Genomic DNA, 17,207 nt, shown 5'->3' on the forward strand with positions numbered 1-17,207 from the left:
GCACTGTGTGGTTGATAGGAAAGCCAGGCTTCCTTGGATTATTAATTGTATTTTTAAATGTTAAATAAATTCATATAAACTAGTACATCCTGAATGGGATGAAATACATCTATGAATCCAGCTTGATAGCACTATACAGCATCTGTTTATATTATCTCAATATGTTGAAAAGGGCTTGCATCCAAAACTATTCAGGAAAAAGTCTAAGCAAGAAGATTCAAGACCAAGTAGGATGATGTGCTGGCTATCTCAGCATAGGGGAGGCTGAGGCAGGGAGATCACGAGTTCAAGCCCTGCCTGGGCTAATTAGTGGGAGCCTGAGAGTTACATAGTTATTTTGTAAATAATGTAACTTGATTTCTAACATAAGGTATTCAGAAGGTTTTTTGGTTTGGTTTGGTTTGGTTTGGTTTTTGTTTTTTTTGTTTTTTGTTTTTTTATTTATCAGGGTGGGGTTATTCAAAACTCTCTCAACTCTGAGAAAAGAACGACCAGTAACTTTCACATTTGAAGCTGATGTATATAAAGAGGCACAAAGAGGCATCAATAGTCTCAGAAATCCAAGTCGCTGGGGAGACTGGTTCATGCTTGAGAGTCTAAGACTAGCTTGGATTCAAGGGCAGCTTGAGATGCTTAGCAAGAATTTAGCTCATGAAGACCAGCAGCTGTGTTAGTCAAACAGGTTTTATTTAAATTATTTTTCTCATATCTACCAACTATACAGTCTTGGAGGACTGACCTTACTCTTTGTGAACCACAGTTGCTTTTTCATTTGAAAAATGGGTACAAATATAGCTTGTGTTTGTAGTTAAGAGAGGTGCATGGTGGTGGCATTCACCTTTGATCCCATACTTGATAGGCAGAGGCAGGTACATCTCTGAGTTCAAAGTCAGCTTGGTCTACAGAGTGAGTTCCAGGACAGCCAAGGCTACACTGAGAAACCCTGTCTTTAAAAAAAAAAAAGTGGGGCCAATAGTATTAGCTATTGATTTTTTGGTAGCAAAGTCCCAGATGATAAGGGCAAGGAGAAAGGTGAGTCTTCTCGCTCACAAGGGCAGGTAGAGAAGGCTGCCCCTGCCTTGTTAAAGTGAGCCAGCAACTCCTGCAACAGGAAGGCACACAGCCAACAGCTGTTGTCTAATATATAAAAACAAGTGAGATTCAGGGGCTCTCTGGTTTGCTAGTAGGAAACCAAAAAGTACCAATGAGCTAGCTTGCAGGTGAAGGTGCTTGCCTTCAACTCCTGACGACTTGAGTTTGATCCCTGAAGCCCACATGGTGCATGAAGAGGACCGACTTCTGCAAATCATCCTCTGACCCCCACATGCATGCTGTGGCACACCCCAAACTCCCAATAAAGAAATAAATGTAATAAAAATTTTAATAAAAACCTGTCTCAATAACACAACCCAAGCTCTGCTCCCAGTCCCTTATTTTGGCTCAAGCAAGGGCTGTCAGAGTTAGGATGTACGACTTGAGTACAGCCAACTAGTGACTGCTCCTAGCTTTCTCCACAGCCTGAGACCAATGAACTCTTAATGTTTTGAAGGAAGGATTCTGGGACTCAGCTGGGTGCCCTGTGAAATGCCTCTCCCACTTGACACTTCCATGACAAGGGGACTCTATCAGAAGCTACTGTATGTAAGTATCACAATCCATCTTACGTAGAGCAAGACTGAAGATCTTAGAACTGAAAAGCACTGGGCGAAGACATTATAGGAAGAACACTTTGACAGAGTTAAAACCGACAGTGGAAATAACCCATATCCTACCAGTGCTTCAGAGATCCCCCGGGGCCAGCTTATGCCATCCTGTGACCTCTAAGCAGAACAGATTTACCTCTGTAGGATCACTGTCGATAGGATTCAAGCGGACTGGTTGGCCCAGACTGCACTTCTAGGAATTGACCACCCCAGGGCTGGACCAAGGCCATGGTGTACTGTCCCTACAAAGTCCTGTTGGTTGGAAACAGAGACAGGTTCAAGGGAAACAGCATAGTTATTAACGGACTTCTGAGATCACTTTAGGGGAAGACCATAGCTTCACAGACACATAGGCCACAGCCAGGTTCAGCCAAGCCAGTGACCCTGGGACCCTGGAGGAAAGTGTTGGGCTCCCTGGGTAGAAGAGAAAATGTCTCCTGTCCTGCCCACCTCTGGATTATTTGAAGGGTCAGATGAGATTAGGAAGAAAAAGAGCACTTTGCAAACTTGATATTCAGAATCTTAGCATCAACCTGGAGATTCTTGTCCCTTGTTAGAGACAGCATCCTTCCGGTGCCTTCCTGTCCCTTGTTAGAGACAGCATCCTTCCAGTGCCTTCCTGTCCCTTGTTAGAGACAGCATCCTTCCAGTGCCTTCCTGTCCCTTGTTAGAGACAGCATCCTTCCGGTGCCTTCCTATGGGCCTCACTCAGCAGATATCACCAGTTCCTCCTCCCAGCTTGAGTTGGATTAAGTCAAGTCAAAAGAGGCTGATTTCACAGGCTTCTCCAGAATATCAGGGTAACAATGTAAACTCAGGTTAACAATCAACCCCTGACTTTATTAACTGTGTCTATGCGTAGAGAAGTCCTTTGGGAGTGAAAAAGCACTCAGGCTGTCTCTCTGAACTCTGAACAACCTATGAGGGGAATGAAATAACACGGGCACTTGCTCAGACATCTAGAAGTGTCTTGTGTTAACTGGGTTTAAAGTCTGGTTAATTTTATATCCTATTATTTTTAATAATTTTAAATGCATAACGTTTTTCTTTTACTGAGATAACAAGGGAAATGTCTGTTTTGGGTGACCCAACATGATTAATCTGGGGACCCGCCGGATGTCACCTTCAATGACTTCACACTTAACCACCTGCTCTGATAAAAACACATCTGGAGCGGCTGAGACACAAACCCAGGAAAAGAAGGGACTGACATGAGACAGGATTCTTCCTTCTGATTCTTCCTTCTCAGGCACTCTAGTTGTGAGAGTGTGGGTAAAGCCTGAATGAGCACGTGCAGATTTAACATGGAAAATTTATTGTCCAAATAGTGGACTTGAAGGGAAAATCTGAGAAGACAATGGCCTATTGTATTGCTCTGTCTTTGGGAGAGGACAGGTGAAGAGGCACCGACATAGGTAGGAGATTCAGCCCCATCTTTTACAAGCTGTTGACACTGGAAACCATTTTTTAGAATCCTCGCTTCCTTGTTTCAAAATGGGTTGGGCAATCCCAGCCATGTGCAATGACGTTCTGAAGACACAGTGACATGTGCCCAGGGCCTTGCAAATGTAAGCCATGGAAAAAGCATAGCAGTGCGTCCTCTCCACTCTAATTGCTAACTATAGCACAAAGAAGCCTTTATTTTATTTTTCTCTGACTCCTGGCTACCTTTCTGTCCCTATTTCTGGCCAGTCCCTGGGTACATGTGTTGCCTTTTCACACCGTGACTCAGTTTCTCCCTTTTAGATTCTCATAGCTCTTTGGTGAGGGCCTCTGAACCACTCAGTTACTTTGGGGTGTGTGTGTGTGTGTGTGTGTGTGTGTGTGTGTGTGTGTGACACATCCAAGTGTTTACACACAGAGGTAGAGGCCAAAGGTAATTGTTGAGTGTCTTTATCCATTGCTCTGTCCCTTACTTCTTGAGGTAAAGTCTGTCACTGAACCTGGAAATCATTAACACTAGACTTGCCCCAAAAATCCTCCCTCTCCGCCTCCATGGTGGTGCGTCCACCTCGCCCAGATTTTACACGGGTGCTGGGGGACTGAACTCAAGTCCTCCAGCTTACATGGCGAGCACGTTACCCAATGAACCATCTCTTCATCCACTCGCTCACTTGCTTTTTTATTCTCTTCTCTTACAATCTCCCTGGCTAGAGACGTCTATTTTCTCTGGGACTGGGAGGGAGATGAGAAAGGAGATGTCTAGAGGCTACTAGGGAATAGATCACATTGCTTAGAGGTAACCTGAGACACACACACACAGAAAAAGCCCAGTTCCAAAGCCTAGCCCAAGGCATTCTCTATCAAATATTCAGCAAAGAACTATCTGGGCTTGGGATTCAGCCTACTGTGGTGTGTGTGTGTGTGTGTGTGTGTGTGTGTGTGTGTGTGTGCATACACATTATAATGGCTACTATTTACTGTTGAACACTTCTACCAGATCCTATGCCATATTGTATAGAGCACGTGATTTTGCTGACTGGACATCTGTACCCCATTTGTGAGGAATTATTATCCTCATGTTACAGATGGGGAAACTGAGGTTCTGAAATGCCAAGTAGTGCCTTGCCCAAGGACACAGAGGTACAGTGGAACATCCCTAATCCAAAATACTCTAAAATCGGAAATGTTCCGAGTGCTGACACACCAGCCTCCCTGGAGTTCCGCACCTGACCTCAGCCCGTAGGTTGCAGTCAAAACATAGGCACACTGAAAGCTTTGTATAAAATTCTCCTCGGGCTACGTGGACCAAGCGTGTATATCTCTTCCCAGTAGCTCACTAGACATGTGTAAACTGTCCAAAATACAAAACTCAAAAATCCAGACACTAATGACCTCACATGAGGAAGGTCCGCTCAGCGGTCGTGTGTGGCACGGCTGTGGTTCAGTGCCGTCTGGCCTCATCCACTGGTCTGAATGTTCCTCCCCAGGACTCTCACTGTCCCTCCCCAGGACTCTCACGCTCCCTCTGCCCACTGGGCGGTTTCAGTCCACCTTGCTGTCCTCATAGCTTTTGGACTCTTACTTCCTCCTCCAGAAAACTCTCTGATGGATCAGCTGGACGCTAAAGATGTTCCCATCTGATGTGGGGTTTGGGCAGTCACAGCACACACTGCTCATCTCTCCTCTTGGCTAAGTGACAGCTGCACAGGTGCCCAAAGCCCCACCTAGATGCCAGCCCCTCTTTTCTGTCCAGGGATGCTTTGTCTCTCTGTGGAAATGAGTACCAGCCCTTTGGGGGAATCCAAGAGCATTACTGCTGAGTTTTATCTATAGTTGGGGATCCTGGGTAAGTTTGATACCAGGACTCCACTTCAGAAGACCCTGACTGTGGAGAACCGCACAGGACTGAAGGGCCTTGACACTGCCACATTTGGGGGAGCAGATGAAGAAACTGGATGTGATCATTTGGGAAAGGGGACCCACTCTGAGGGTCACCAAACTGCTGCTGTCCAGCTTAAGGAGGGCTCCTACTGGGAAGTGGGATTTAACTTCTGCCTTGTGTTCCTGTAGAGGTGACTAGGACCCAGGGACATTCTAGTGAATCATGTGAGCAGCTGTGTCAAGCTCTTGTTTGGAAAGAGGTGGCACCTACACGGTCAGGACTCTGCCCTGATGTGATCATGGTATTTTCCACTCCCTGAAGCCATCTGGACTCAGTTCATGAAGCATCGGTGTTGGACGGTCACTGAAACCCCAGAGAGGGCTCAGCTGTTCTGGCCTGGATGTCCTGAAGGGGTGTGTGTGTGCCGGTCTCTGTCACCACCATTTACTTCCTTCCCAAGAGGGTCTGTGTCTGCCTCTGGGCTGGGCTCCTGAAAGGTGTTCCTCGCAATTCATGTCCTTTGACTGAGGAAATCTGACAGTACTCTGGGAGCAGGGCCAGCACAGAGAGAAGAGAGGTCTCTGGTTTTGCTCCTGTTATCCTGCCAAAGACCTAGCAAGTCAAGAGAAACACTTGGCCCTTGGGGTTAGGGCTCCAGGCTCTCTGAGCCACAGATGTGCTGCCGAAGGGGGTCACTGGGAGGTCCTTAGCTCACATTTATATTTTGGTCTCTTCTTATGGGTGTGTCTTTCGTTCCCTCCCTCCTCATTCCTAGTCTCCAACAAGAGGCCCAGTTTCTACTGTAAACGGAAGCCACAGAGTTGATTATTGTAGAGCCCAGTGAACCTTTCTTTGAAGGGCTAAGGAAGCAGCTGGGAGAAGATCGCACTGATGCTTGTGGGCTGTTATCTCTTGGCTTGAGGAGTCCCTCCACCTCCTGATCACCCTGTACCATACACCCCAGGCCCCAGAAGCCCCCTACTTGAGCACCCTCTGAGGGCCAAGCGGTGGCTCCGCTCACTTGTGTTCCTGCCCACCATTAATCATAGGGCAGATTTTGGTGAGATTCTGGGAAAGGGAAAGTTAGCCTAGAGACAGGAGGTAGGCTGGTGTTTGCCTGGAACTGTGGTGAGGTAATTTTTGAAGTGACAGAATATTCTAGATCTTGATTGTCATAGTTATTGCATGAGTACCTTTTCTTTTCTTTCTTTTTTCTTTTTTTTTTTTCAGAAACCAGTTACATACTCCCTCTGGTTTTGTTGTTGCTGTTTTAGTTTAGAGACAGAATCTTTCTTAGTCGATATTCCAGGCTAGTCAGGGACACACTACGTTCTTCTTACTATGTTGAGTTGGCTGCTTTCCAACTCAAAATCTTCCTGCCTCTACTTCCCTCATCCTGATATTACCGGCACGTCTGCCTCTGCATCTGGCTTCTGCTTCTTCTTGGTACGTTGCTATTCAGAAGAATAAGCCTTGGCACTGAGGATCTGGCTTCATTGACAGGGTGTCAGCTTGCCATGTGTGCAGCCCTGTGTTCAATCCCTACCACCATACGAAATTGGCAATGTAATCCCAGCACCTAGGAGACGGACAGGAGAATTGGAATTTGAAGGTCATTTTCAGCTATATATCTAGTTCAAAGCCAGTCTGGGCTACGTGAGGTCTTGCATGAGAAGAAGAAGAAGAAGAAGAAGAAGAAGAAGAAGAAGAAGAAGAAGAAGAAGAAGAAGAAGAAGAAGAAGAAGAAGAAGAAGAAGGACTTAGAGTATGTTTGTAGCCATAGCCCACACCACAGCAATCGTCAGACAGGCACTAGGTACTGATTCTGAGCCAGGAAGATTCCTTGAGCAATCACAGTAAAGACGGACAGTAAAGCTGTCAGCTCCCTAGTCTGCTCTGTGCCAAGAGAACTCTTCCTTCCTAAGATGCAGCTCCCTGTGTTCTTGGTTGCCTTAGATGCTGCTCTTTCACTGAAAACCCATAGGCTGGAAGCTTGCAAAGGCAGACAGATCAGTTACCAGGGAAACTGAGGCCCCTGTAACCTGTAAGGAAGAAAAAGAGGTGGTGAAATCTAGACAGAAACCTGATCCCATTTTTACCTCCAATTTTTGATATTTTGTTCAAAAATAGACTTCCTGTGTTAATGTTGGTGGGGTTTAAGCATTGCATTAAAGTGTGCCAAATCTTGATTTGGGGAACCCTTTTATATGGGCCAGCCATGTGATGGCTTCCCTTGCTCTCCCTCTTACAGCGCTAAGGACAAAGCAGGAAGAAAGAACTCATCTTTAGTTTCTAAACTCAGGCAGCAGCTGCAGCAGCCTGCTGTAGGCCCGGGGCTGGGGAGAAGGGGCTGCAATCACAGCTGATGAGATGGGAGGAGACGGGAGGAGACACCTGTCCTTCACTGCAGCTGGGCACGGAACAAGTGGGAGGAAGGTGTCCTGGGCCTCAGCGGTAACTCCTGGTGGATGCTCCCATAGGGTGGCTTAGTGTCTGCTCTCTGTCGAGCTTGCCCTCAAGCCTAGAAGGATCCGTAGTGTTGAGTGATGAGGGATGAAAGGAGAGCAAGAGGCCAAAGAGGAGAGGACACTCAGGTGTCCTAGGGGAGGAACTGGGGAGGAGATTCCAGAGTGAAACTCCCCAGAGAAGGGAACAAGAAGGTGACAAGGGTGAGAACGGAGTGGCAAGGAGTGTTGTGTCCCAAGTGCAACCCTGGATGGAACCGTGCAGCTCCTGGAGCTGGCAGCACAGTTTCCAATCACAGAAATTTTTCTCCATTCCTCATGCCAGAAGCCACGAGCTCTTTGCCTGGCTGACATGGTTTTTACATAAAATGTCCCTCTAACCCAAGAGGAAATGGACCAGAAGGATGGAATGCCCAAGTTAAGATGGGCCTGGTATTGCCCAAGGTCCCCATCATTGCTCAGGGTCTCCATCCAGGGAGTGAAATGCTTCTGAGATCCCCCAGTAGAGAGAAGGCAGGCCTGCCATGAGTCTCTCCAGAAAGCAGCTTGGAAGCTTTCAGAGGAAAGGATCAGTCAGAGGAAGACAGGATGGGATAGCCAGGTAGGAAGGAAAGAGAAGATCCAGCCAAGGCAGGAATGGAAAGGGCAGCTTCAAGGCTGGACTCTGTCGGGGGAAGGGTCTGAGTCTTGTCCAGGCAGCCCAAAGCCTTCCTCAAAATGAAGAAAAGCCCTGGAAGTCCCATCTCCACTCCAAGAGGCTGAGGATCAGCATTCTGTGCCTCCTGAACCCACTCTGTGGGACACTGAGGGCAGCATAACCTGCTTAGCAAGGATTCTGGGACAGAAGACCAAGGAAAAGCTGACATTGCTCCAGAGCTGACTGTTCTTGATGCTGTGTATCATCACCGATTCCCAGACGGCACACTCGTAGGCTTCCAAATCGATCTTGCCTTCAGTTGCTCCCTCTGACTTGCCCAGAGTCCCCTATCTGAGCTCTTCCCAGAGGCTCTGGGGACCTGGATTGGAAAAGACATCTGACCTGCCTGGAAGACTGATGCAGCCCTCCAGGACCAGCCTCTGGGTGCCAAGGATGAAGCATAGCCTTGTAGCTCATTGGTGCCCAGAGGAGACCTCCTTAGAAGAGGGGAAGAGGAGGACCCAGCACACAATGTGGCCAGCCTATGCCCAGACCTGGATGACCAGAGTGTGGACAGCGAGAGGAAGAGAGCAAGGGCCAAGTTATGATGTCTTAGAGAGCAGCCAGTGAAGTAATGCAGCCAAGTCAGAGACTCCTTGGCTCTCTGCCTGGGTCTTCCAGGAGTTTTCCCATGAGCCTCTCTCTGTGTTTTAGACTTCCCTGAACACCCTAAACTAGAGCAGTTTCCATATCTGTTTATCTAAAAGGTCAAGAGGCAGCCTCAGACTCCACCCTAGTGGTTGACCATGGCCACTGCTCCTAATTGTCAGGGCATTCTCAGCCTCGCCATCTCCTGCTTTGCCCCCCTCCTTCCCACTGTCTGATGCCAAAACTGCCCCACTGGTTTGCTGAGGGTGGTCAGTGCCCCAGCTCCCACCCCCACACACACACACCCCACTCCCAGCCCCATCAGTGCTGGCACCACAGCTCCAGGGGTCTAGGTCTGTCCAGCTTCTAGGATTGCACGTAAACCAAGAATTCACAAAAGAGGCAAAAATAAAAGCAAAGAGAATTTTATTTGGGTACAGATTCATGCATGGGGGAACACAGACCCAGTCACAGAATCCACGGATCTCAGAGAAGTTGCAGCCACCCTGGGGCTTTATCACAAAGGGAGCATTCCCAAGTCCACCGAACTCTTCTGCTTCCACACTTCTGAGCTCAGCAACTCTGCTTTAGGGCATGTGTCTCTTCCTCTGTTTCTTTTGCCTCTAATGATCAGGATGGAGCACAGGGTAGGAGGTCATGAGTCAGCCTAATATATTCCCCAGACCGGTTTCCACTCAAATACATACATGTTTTATAGTAATTGATTTTGATATAGTTCATAATATTTTATTGCTGTCAATGGAAGTAATTCATTATGTGCACCATTTAAAACCATCTGATTTCTCTTGTCGTTGTTAAGAGTTTTCATAAAAAAACTTTTTTCAGAAAAAAAAAAAAGTCCATCTCATGTCCAGATTTGGGATTTGGACACAGTTAGAGATGAGCACACTTTGAGGGCAGGGTCGTCCTGGAAGGCTCAGGTGACCACATTCGAAGGGCTTCCCATAATCTCAGATCCTGTCTGGAATCCTCTGGGAGGGGCGGTGAAGGGGACCCCACACACAGAAGCTCATGTGGTGGCAGTTTCAAGAGCCCAGGTATTAGCTGAGTAACTGGGATGGGGCTGAAGGACAGGTCTGGCGAGTTCTGGGTTGTTTATACCTGAGTTACCTCACACGTCCCACCGACTTCCCCGCCCCATCTGCTGGGGGCCGGCCCTCGGCCCTCAACCTCCTTTTCCCCACACGCTGGGGGACTGGGGGCCAACATGGATCTTACCCTCGACATCAGCTGAGCCTGGAAGAAGCATTCTCTTACACCATGGACAGAGGCAGCCACCGGGTGAGTGCGCCTCGGTCTCCTGGGCTTTTCCAGGCTCGAGAAGGGACAGGCTGGAGTCAGGCAGGGCGCTGCCAAGACCTGCCCAGAGTGTAGGGAAGACAGAATGTCTCTGCTGGCTGGAAGCTGCCTGGGATCCAATTGATTTCAACTGCTTCATCTTAGTCCCTAGAAGGAACTCCGAGGAGGAGAAACCAATAAAATATGGAGTCTGGTTATTAGGCACCCTTGGGCTGTGTGGCCAAGGCCTGGACAGGGCTGTGGCCTGTGTGTGCCCTGGCAAAGACAGTTCTGGAGTTACTTGGTAATCTGGCGTTGCTGTTTGAGGATCGGATTTAATCTAGATTCATTTTTGCTGGTTTGAGAACCCAAGGGTATTTTAACTCATCTTCAAGGATTACCTCCTAGGTAGACTCCTAACCCTTCCCGGAAGCATGTGAATCTTCTTTTTAAATGTACATTTAAATTTTTTCATTGGTTACTTACTAAGGGACTTAAAGTACACGGGAAGTGCTTTCTTGTGTCTAACCACAGTGTCTCCTGCTATATCTCAAGCTTCTTCTTCTGCCTTTAGAGGTGATAGAGAGCGATGGGGTTGTCCTGTGTAGAAAAGGGTCTTGTACACACATTAGGTATCCACAAAGCCTTATTTAATGTGCCCCCCTTTTTGCTTAACTTCTCCTAGGTCCTCTTTTCTGCTCTTTCCCATATTTTTCTGTTTGCTATTGATAGAGTGGACTCCGAGACTCTAGAAAGTCCAACAAGCCCTGGGTTTGAAGAAACCCAGCTCACCGTCTGTGCCTGGCTTGTGGTCCACTCTGAACCCAGGGTATGTTTCTGAAGGCACTGTTATCTCTCCTATTATTCCAGACTCCTCTCTGCTCTTCTCCTTTGCTCTCTGCTCTGGTCCTTTTGGCTCATGTCCCATAGGAAGCAGAACAGGGAGCATGGGGTGGGGGTAGCATTCTGTAGGAAGCATGGGGCGCCACACACACAGCCATGGCTATCTTCCGTGAAAACTTGCTAATCCCCAGACCCAAAGATGGGGACTGAGCTATCTGTTCAAGTTGGAGATGGGCAAAGACCTTGCCTCTCTCCTGGAGTGAGGTTACAGAAGCATGTTCATCTGGGAAACTCATCTTCCTAGAGTTAGGGACCAACGTGGAAGGAGGTTGGAAGGACAGGACATGGGCAAAAGTGTGAATTAAGTGTCAAAGTTCTGGTAGGTCTTGGGATCACTATGGAAGGTCCAAGCTTCTCTTGGAATGAGAGAGCTGAGCCATCCCATTATTTAAGGGTCCAGGTGAAACCCATAGATAGTGAGTGAGTAGAGGCAAAGGTGGGAGCCTATAGCTGCCCCCCTAATCTTGTCTACAGCACATTTTTCTGTCTTCTTTCTTTTTGTTTTTTTTTTCAAGGCAAGATTTCCTCTGAGTAGCCGTGGTTGTTCTGGAACTTGTTCTGTAGACCAGGCTAGCCCCCAAACTCAGAGATCTGCCTGCCTCTGCCTCCTGAGTGCTAGGATTAAAGGTGTGCACCACATAACCTGGCTCAGATTTCTTAAGATTAAATAAGATTGGGCTGGAGAAGCTAGGTGTGGTGGTGTATGTCTTTAATTCCAGCACTCAGGAGGCAGCAACAGGTGGATCTTTGTGAATTGGGAGGCAGCCTGGTCTACATAATGAGTTCCAGGACATAGTAAGACTCTATATCAAAAGAAGGAGGAGGAAGAGGAGAGAGGAAGGGGAGGGAAAAGAAAAGGAGAAGACAAGACACTGGAAGTTAAAGGCTGAGCTTCCTCTGTGAGGGCTCAATGACAGAGAGATGCATTGTGGGATTTGTTCCTCCTACAAAGAGAGAGGATGTGGTGGCCAGTGGGCTGGAACTGTGGGTGCTCCTGAGGACATGCCAGGCCTTTAGAAGCCTCTTTAAAAGGATGGAGAAGGCACCGTTTTTCTGTATTCAAAAGGAAAGCAGAGCTGCATGAGTGACTGGTTCCTACCTCCCATCCCAGCTGGGCTGGAAGGTGAGGCAGGAGGATAGAGAGTTAACCTCAGGTCAACCTGGGCTAGGTAGCAAGACCACAACAGGAAAACAACCCTAGAAAGAGTCCCTTGCTATGGTAGGCAAAAGTGACAGAACCTGGTCACTTCAACTTCCTGTCCTTTAGTGTTTTCATCTGTAAAATGGAGCACCTGGTGCAGGAGTCTCAGAAGCCTTTTGTGTGTCAAGGCTCCTTTAGAATGTCCTCTGATATATCAGAGATGCAGCCACCATCATAACATGTGACTTTCTCGTCACCATCTCTATCTTGTGTCTACAACTGGCTCCTCTTCAGTCTCCCCACCTGCCAAAGAAAAGGGTTGGACAAATGGCCCCAAAGAGCCTTTTCTGTTCCCATGGCAGTCACTGGAACCATATGGATCCCAGTGTGTGCCACTGGGTATGTGCACTGCTCCTGTCAAGTATGAAGATCTTGTGTGTTTGCCAAGTAGGTCACACTTTTCAATGCTTGGGGAACTGCCATGCCTTCCAAGAGGACTGAAGTCAGCCCACTGATCAAGCAACGGTCCATTGGAAAACAGATTTGCTCATGCTGGGAGTTCTTGCATGAGCAAATAGCATGCAATTAGCTATTTGTGAGGATGTGGGAGGCACAGGGTGGGCCAATACGAGTACCCTCCCCAGGAGGCTGCCCGGGTTCCCGAGATGGCAGACCAGTGGCAGGACCCCTTATCGTTCCACAGCCCCAAGCTGGAGGCACCTCCAAAGCTTGCCTTTGTCCTGTAGGGCCACACCCCTCACCTGGAACATCAGTTTCATGCTGTCATTGGTGCTGATCAACACTCACCTGGCACACCCCACTGAACCTCATTCTGCCTTGTTCCCTGTGACTTAGTACGAATATGTGGGAGTTCATGTCAGACTCCGGGCTCAGCGCTGGGTGGGAAGGCTGGCTGATGTAACAATGGCCACTTAGCTTAAGTGCCTTGCTTTGGCAACACAGCTTCCTCCTGGTCTAACAACCACGGGGGTGGACTGTACCCTGGCAGATGGACAGGTGGGAAAACACCACAGAACTCCAGCTTGTTCTTGTCCTCCAAGCAAGAGGCCTTGGCAGTCCCAGGTGGAGGCTCCTTCAGGGGAACAGCCCAGAGTACTCACTGGACCCTGGTGCTCACCCTTTTGCAGACAGGACAGACTTAGCAGGGAAACAGAGGCAGGAAATACAACTTGCTTGGCAATAGTGAGCTCTCAGCGTTTGGTTTTTGTTTGTCATCTTTATGTGTGGCATATGAGTGTTATGTGTTCTCTCTCTCTCTCTCTCTCTCTCTCTCTCTCTCTCTCTCTCTCTCTCTCTCTCTCTGCGTGTGTGTGTGTGTGCTGTGTGCACAGTGCTTGTGTGGGAGGCAGGGGACAACCTTGAGAGTTGGCTCTTGCTTGAGGCAGTCTCTTGGTTTTGCTGTTCTTACATACTTCAGGCGACCTGGACATACTTCAGGCGACCTGGCTCATGCCTTTCGGAGGACTCTGCCTCCCCCGCCCCATGTCATTATAGGAGCACTGGGATTGCAGATGTGCATCACCATGTTTGGCTCTCCATGGGTTCTGGGCATTTTAAATAAGATCTTCATGCCTTCATGGCAAGCACTTTTAGCCCCTGAGCCATCTCCCCAAGTCCACACACCATGTCCTTTAAAGTCACTGAATGAATGAACCATCAAGTGAACAGTGAGGTATGATCTAATGGCTCCCCCTGGTCTCTTTCATGCATTGAGGCCTTTTAAGCTAAAGGACATGAAATGCTCACCTGAGGTTGTCATTTTCAAGTTCTTGAATCAACCACTTCTTTTATTCAAATGAAATATTGGATAGAGGCCATTGCATAATAATAATAAAAAATGAATTTCTACCTGAGGTGGGAAAAGGGCTCAAGCCCCACCATAAGGGCCATGGCCAGGCTCCATGGTCTTTCTGCGAGCAAGACCTTGTGCCTAATGGGAACCCCCGGAAAACAGTTGTCAACCCCTTTATTTTAGGCATGAAGGAGTTGAGAGCTTGATGGGGACACGATTGTCCCCTAAATCACACTGGCAAGAAACAGAAGCAAGCTCCTTGCTTCACACAGGGTCTTCTGCACAGACTGACGAGGGGTCCCTGAGCTCTGCGTACATGTGACTAGGGAAGCCAGTCCTGTGTTTGGGGGGGAGGAGGCAAAGGAGAACAACCTGCATTCTGAAGGGGCTTGGTCTGTGGGGTTCTCTAAAGAAAGAGGCTGGGGAGAGCCATGTCCTCAGGGGCACAGTAAAGCCTGGCTTTGTCCCAGGCCAGTCTGGTCCTCGTCAGGGTGGGGCCAGAGCTCCCCTATCACAACCTCCCCCATCCCCTACTCCATCTCCCCAGTCTCCCATAGACAACTTCTAGGCCTTGTCCAGGGGAGCTCCCAGGCTAGACAGGTGAGGCACACCTATTATTCTAGCACTTAAAAGGCAGAGACAAGAGGATTCTGAGTTCTGGGCCAGCCTGGGCTATATAGTGGGGAAAAAAGACAAACAAAACAACAATAGCTTCCAGTGCGGATTAGCCCTAGAGTGCTGGGCTCTGACCATGGTCTAGCCCATGCACTTCCTCCTTTGACAGTTCTTAAAACTCAGGGTTGGTGGGAAAGAGGGGTGCCTCAGAACCCCTCTGGGCTTGCTCTCTAAAGGAGATAGGAAGAAGGAAACAGTGAAGACAGCACAAGAATGAGATCACATGACTAGACCAAATGACTGCCTCAAACTGCCGTCTTGGGCACATCCAGAGCCCCTCTGGACCTGGGCCATCTCATGCTGAAAGAAAGCTTGGATTAGTGGGGTTTCAAGATTCTTTTGTCTGAGGGTATCCCCAGAGTGATGGCTTTAAAAGGGAGTAGCTCTAGGAGGGAGCTTCTGCAGCCTGTCTTAGGCAAGGACGGTGGTCACTGCAGTGGCCACCGGACAGTTTCTGAGTCCAACAGATAAGCTTGTGTAGGGCTCTTCTTATGGTCTGCATGGGGCAGGGGAGCTGGGGGCTCAGCCTGCAGCAACAGCTAGCTAGCCATAGGAAACCCAGAGAGGACAATGCAGGCACACTCTGGGGCTGCTAACTAACTCCTACCCTCACACCAGGTGAGAGAAATCACAAAATGCTCCATTCACCTGGGGGGGAGGTGTAGACCCCATCCCTGGGAGCTGAGGTAGAATGGGCATGGGTCTAGAAATGGGCCTTGAGAGTCTTCAGGCCCTGTTCAGCTATATGGGACTTTTGAAAAGGTCTCTCTCTCTCTCTCTCTCTCTCTCTCTCTCTCTCTCTCTCTCTCTCTCTCTCTCTCTGTGTGTGTGTGTGTGTGAGAGAGAGAGAGAGAGAGAGAGAGAGAGAGAGAGAGAGAGAAAGAGAGAGATATGCATGCATGTGAGTGCACAGGTATATGAATGTATGCAGGTCAGAGCAGCAGGTCCGTGCCTTCCTTTATTGCTGTTCTCCTTATTGCTTTAAGACAAGCTCTCTCCTTGAACCAGAAGCTCACTGGTTCTGATAGTCTGTGGCTGATCAGAGTCACAGCACCCTTATCACTAGAAGGACAGCCACACACAGCCAAGTCCAGCTTTCTGCCCTCCTGGTCTTCCATGATGCACCATAACCTCTAGAAAGTCCAACAAGCTGTGAATGGCACACCCAGGGCTTCTCAGGTACAATCAGGAGCATCCGGAGTGGCTGGAATGCAGCTTGTTTGCTGGGTCATTGTTACCCTAGAGACCATGGGGATGGGGTCAGAAGGAATGGATTGTAGTGGTGGGAAAGGGCCCAAGTTATCCAGGTGCTAACTTTGTCATAGACACCTGCCTTTGCAGCTTGAACAGCCTCTGTTCTGGAGGAGTTGGGAAGGGCAGGACCCTGCAAGAACTTGGTCACGAGTTCTTTTTTTGGGAGGTTGTGATCACTGACAAATCTGGGGTTTAAGAGACCTGAGTTCTGGTCCCCTGGTTCTGCCTTAGTTCCTAGGGACTTGGACAAGAAGGCTCCTCCCTTCCTGAGGTCCCATCTGTTGTCAGGGTGAAGTCAAGTCTCCATATGGGAGAGTCTCATCTCCACAGTTGCCTTCCAAGGATGCAGGGGAGGAAATGAGTTAGAGCCATAGTAGGTTAGACATCAGGAAGCTCTTCCAACTGGGTGGAGTGGCCAGCTATGAAATGCATAAAGAGGGAGGCATGAGCTCTGGCATCCTCATGGTCTCTGAAGATCAGGATGCTTCCTAATGTCCTGTGAAGTCTGGGTCAAAGTTCAGGGTCAAAGTTCAGTGGCTGCTGTCCTCTGGCATCTGGAATGTTCTTCCTTTCTGACATCCTCCTGGGACTCACAAATGTTCTTCAGGTGGCACTTCTCATTCAGATTATGGGGTTCTAGGTCTTTCCTTCTGCACAGGTCTGGGGGGGCGTTATAGTACCCAGCTTTCACCCCCAGCTCTGGTAACAAGAGTGCTGACTCTGTCAAGGCCAGTGCTGAACGAGTGTCCTCCAACTCAGGGTCAACTACCAGTTTTCTGGTGTTATCTATTCTGGCTTCTACTGACTTCCCACCGTGCTGGCTGATCACCAGGTCTCTTCTGTTCTCACGCTCTTCCTTACTCCCACTTCACAAGGCACCCTGCCCTAATCCCCTGTGCATCTTGCCTGAACCTTCTTAGTCATTTCTCCTTGTAGCCCCTGTCCCTGAGTGCTGAGGTGCCAGGACCACAGGATCACACCTGCAGGTAGATCCGAAGTTCAAGGTCATCTCTGGCTACATCAAGAGTTCAAGACTAGCCTGAGCTACTTGAGGTCCCATCTCAACAGACAATGAATCAAGCAAAGAAACAAAACCAGAGAGATGACAGGGATGGCCATTCTCACCAGTTTGCTCACCAGGCCCCTTGGAAGAACCAAGCTATGTGTGAAGCCTTGAGCCTGGAGAGATGAGGGAGACTGGTCATTTGTGATATCGTTGGTCACAAATTTACTTGGTTAGAACCCAAGTCCTCATCCTTACTTGACCTGGAAATTTGAAAATTGGTCACCATTTTGTTATCAATTTTTAAAAATGGGGGTGGGGTGGGGAAGGTGGTACATTCA

This window comes from Mus caroli, unplaced genomic scaffold, assembly GCF_978045245.1.
Source record: "Mus caroli unplaced genomic scaffold, Mus_caroli_1 scaffold_11, whole genome shotgun sequence".
Classification (NCBI taxonomy): domain Eukaryota; kingdom Metazoa; phylum Chordata; class Mammalia; order Rodentia; family Muridae; genus Mus; species Mus caroli.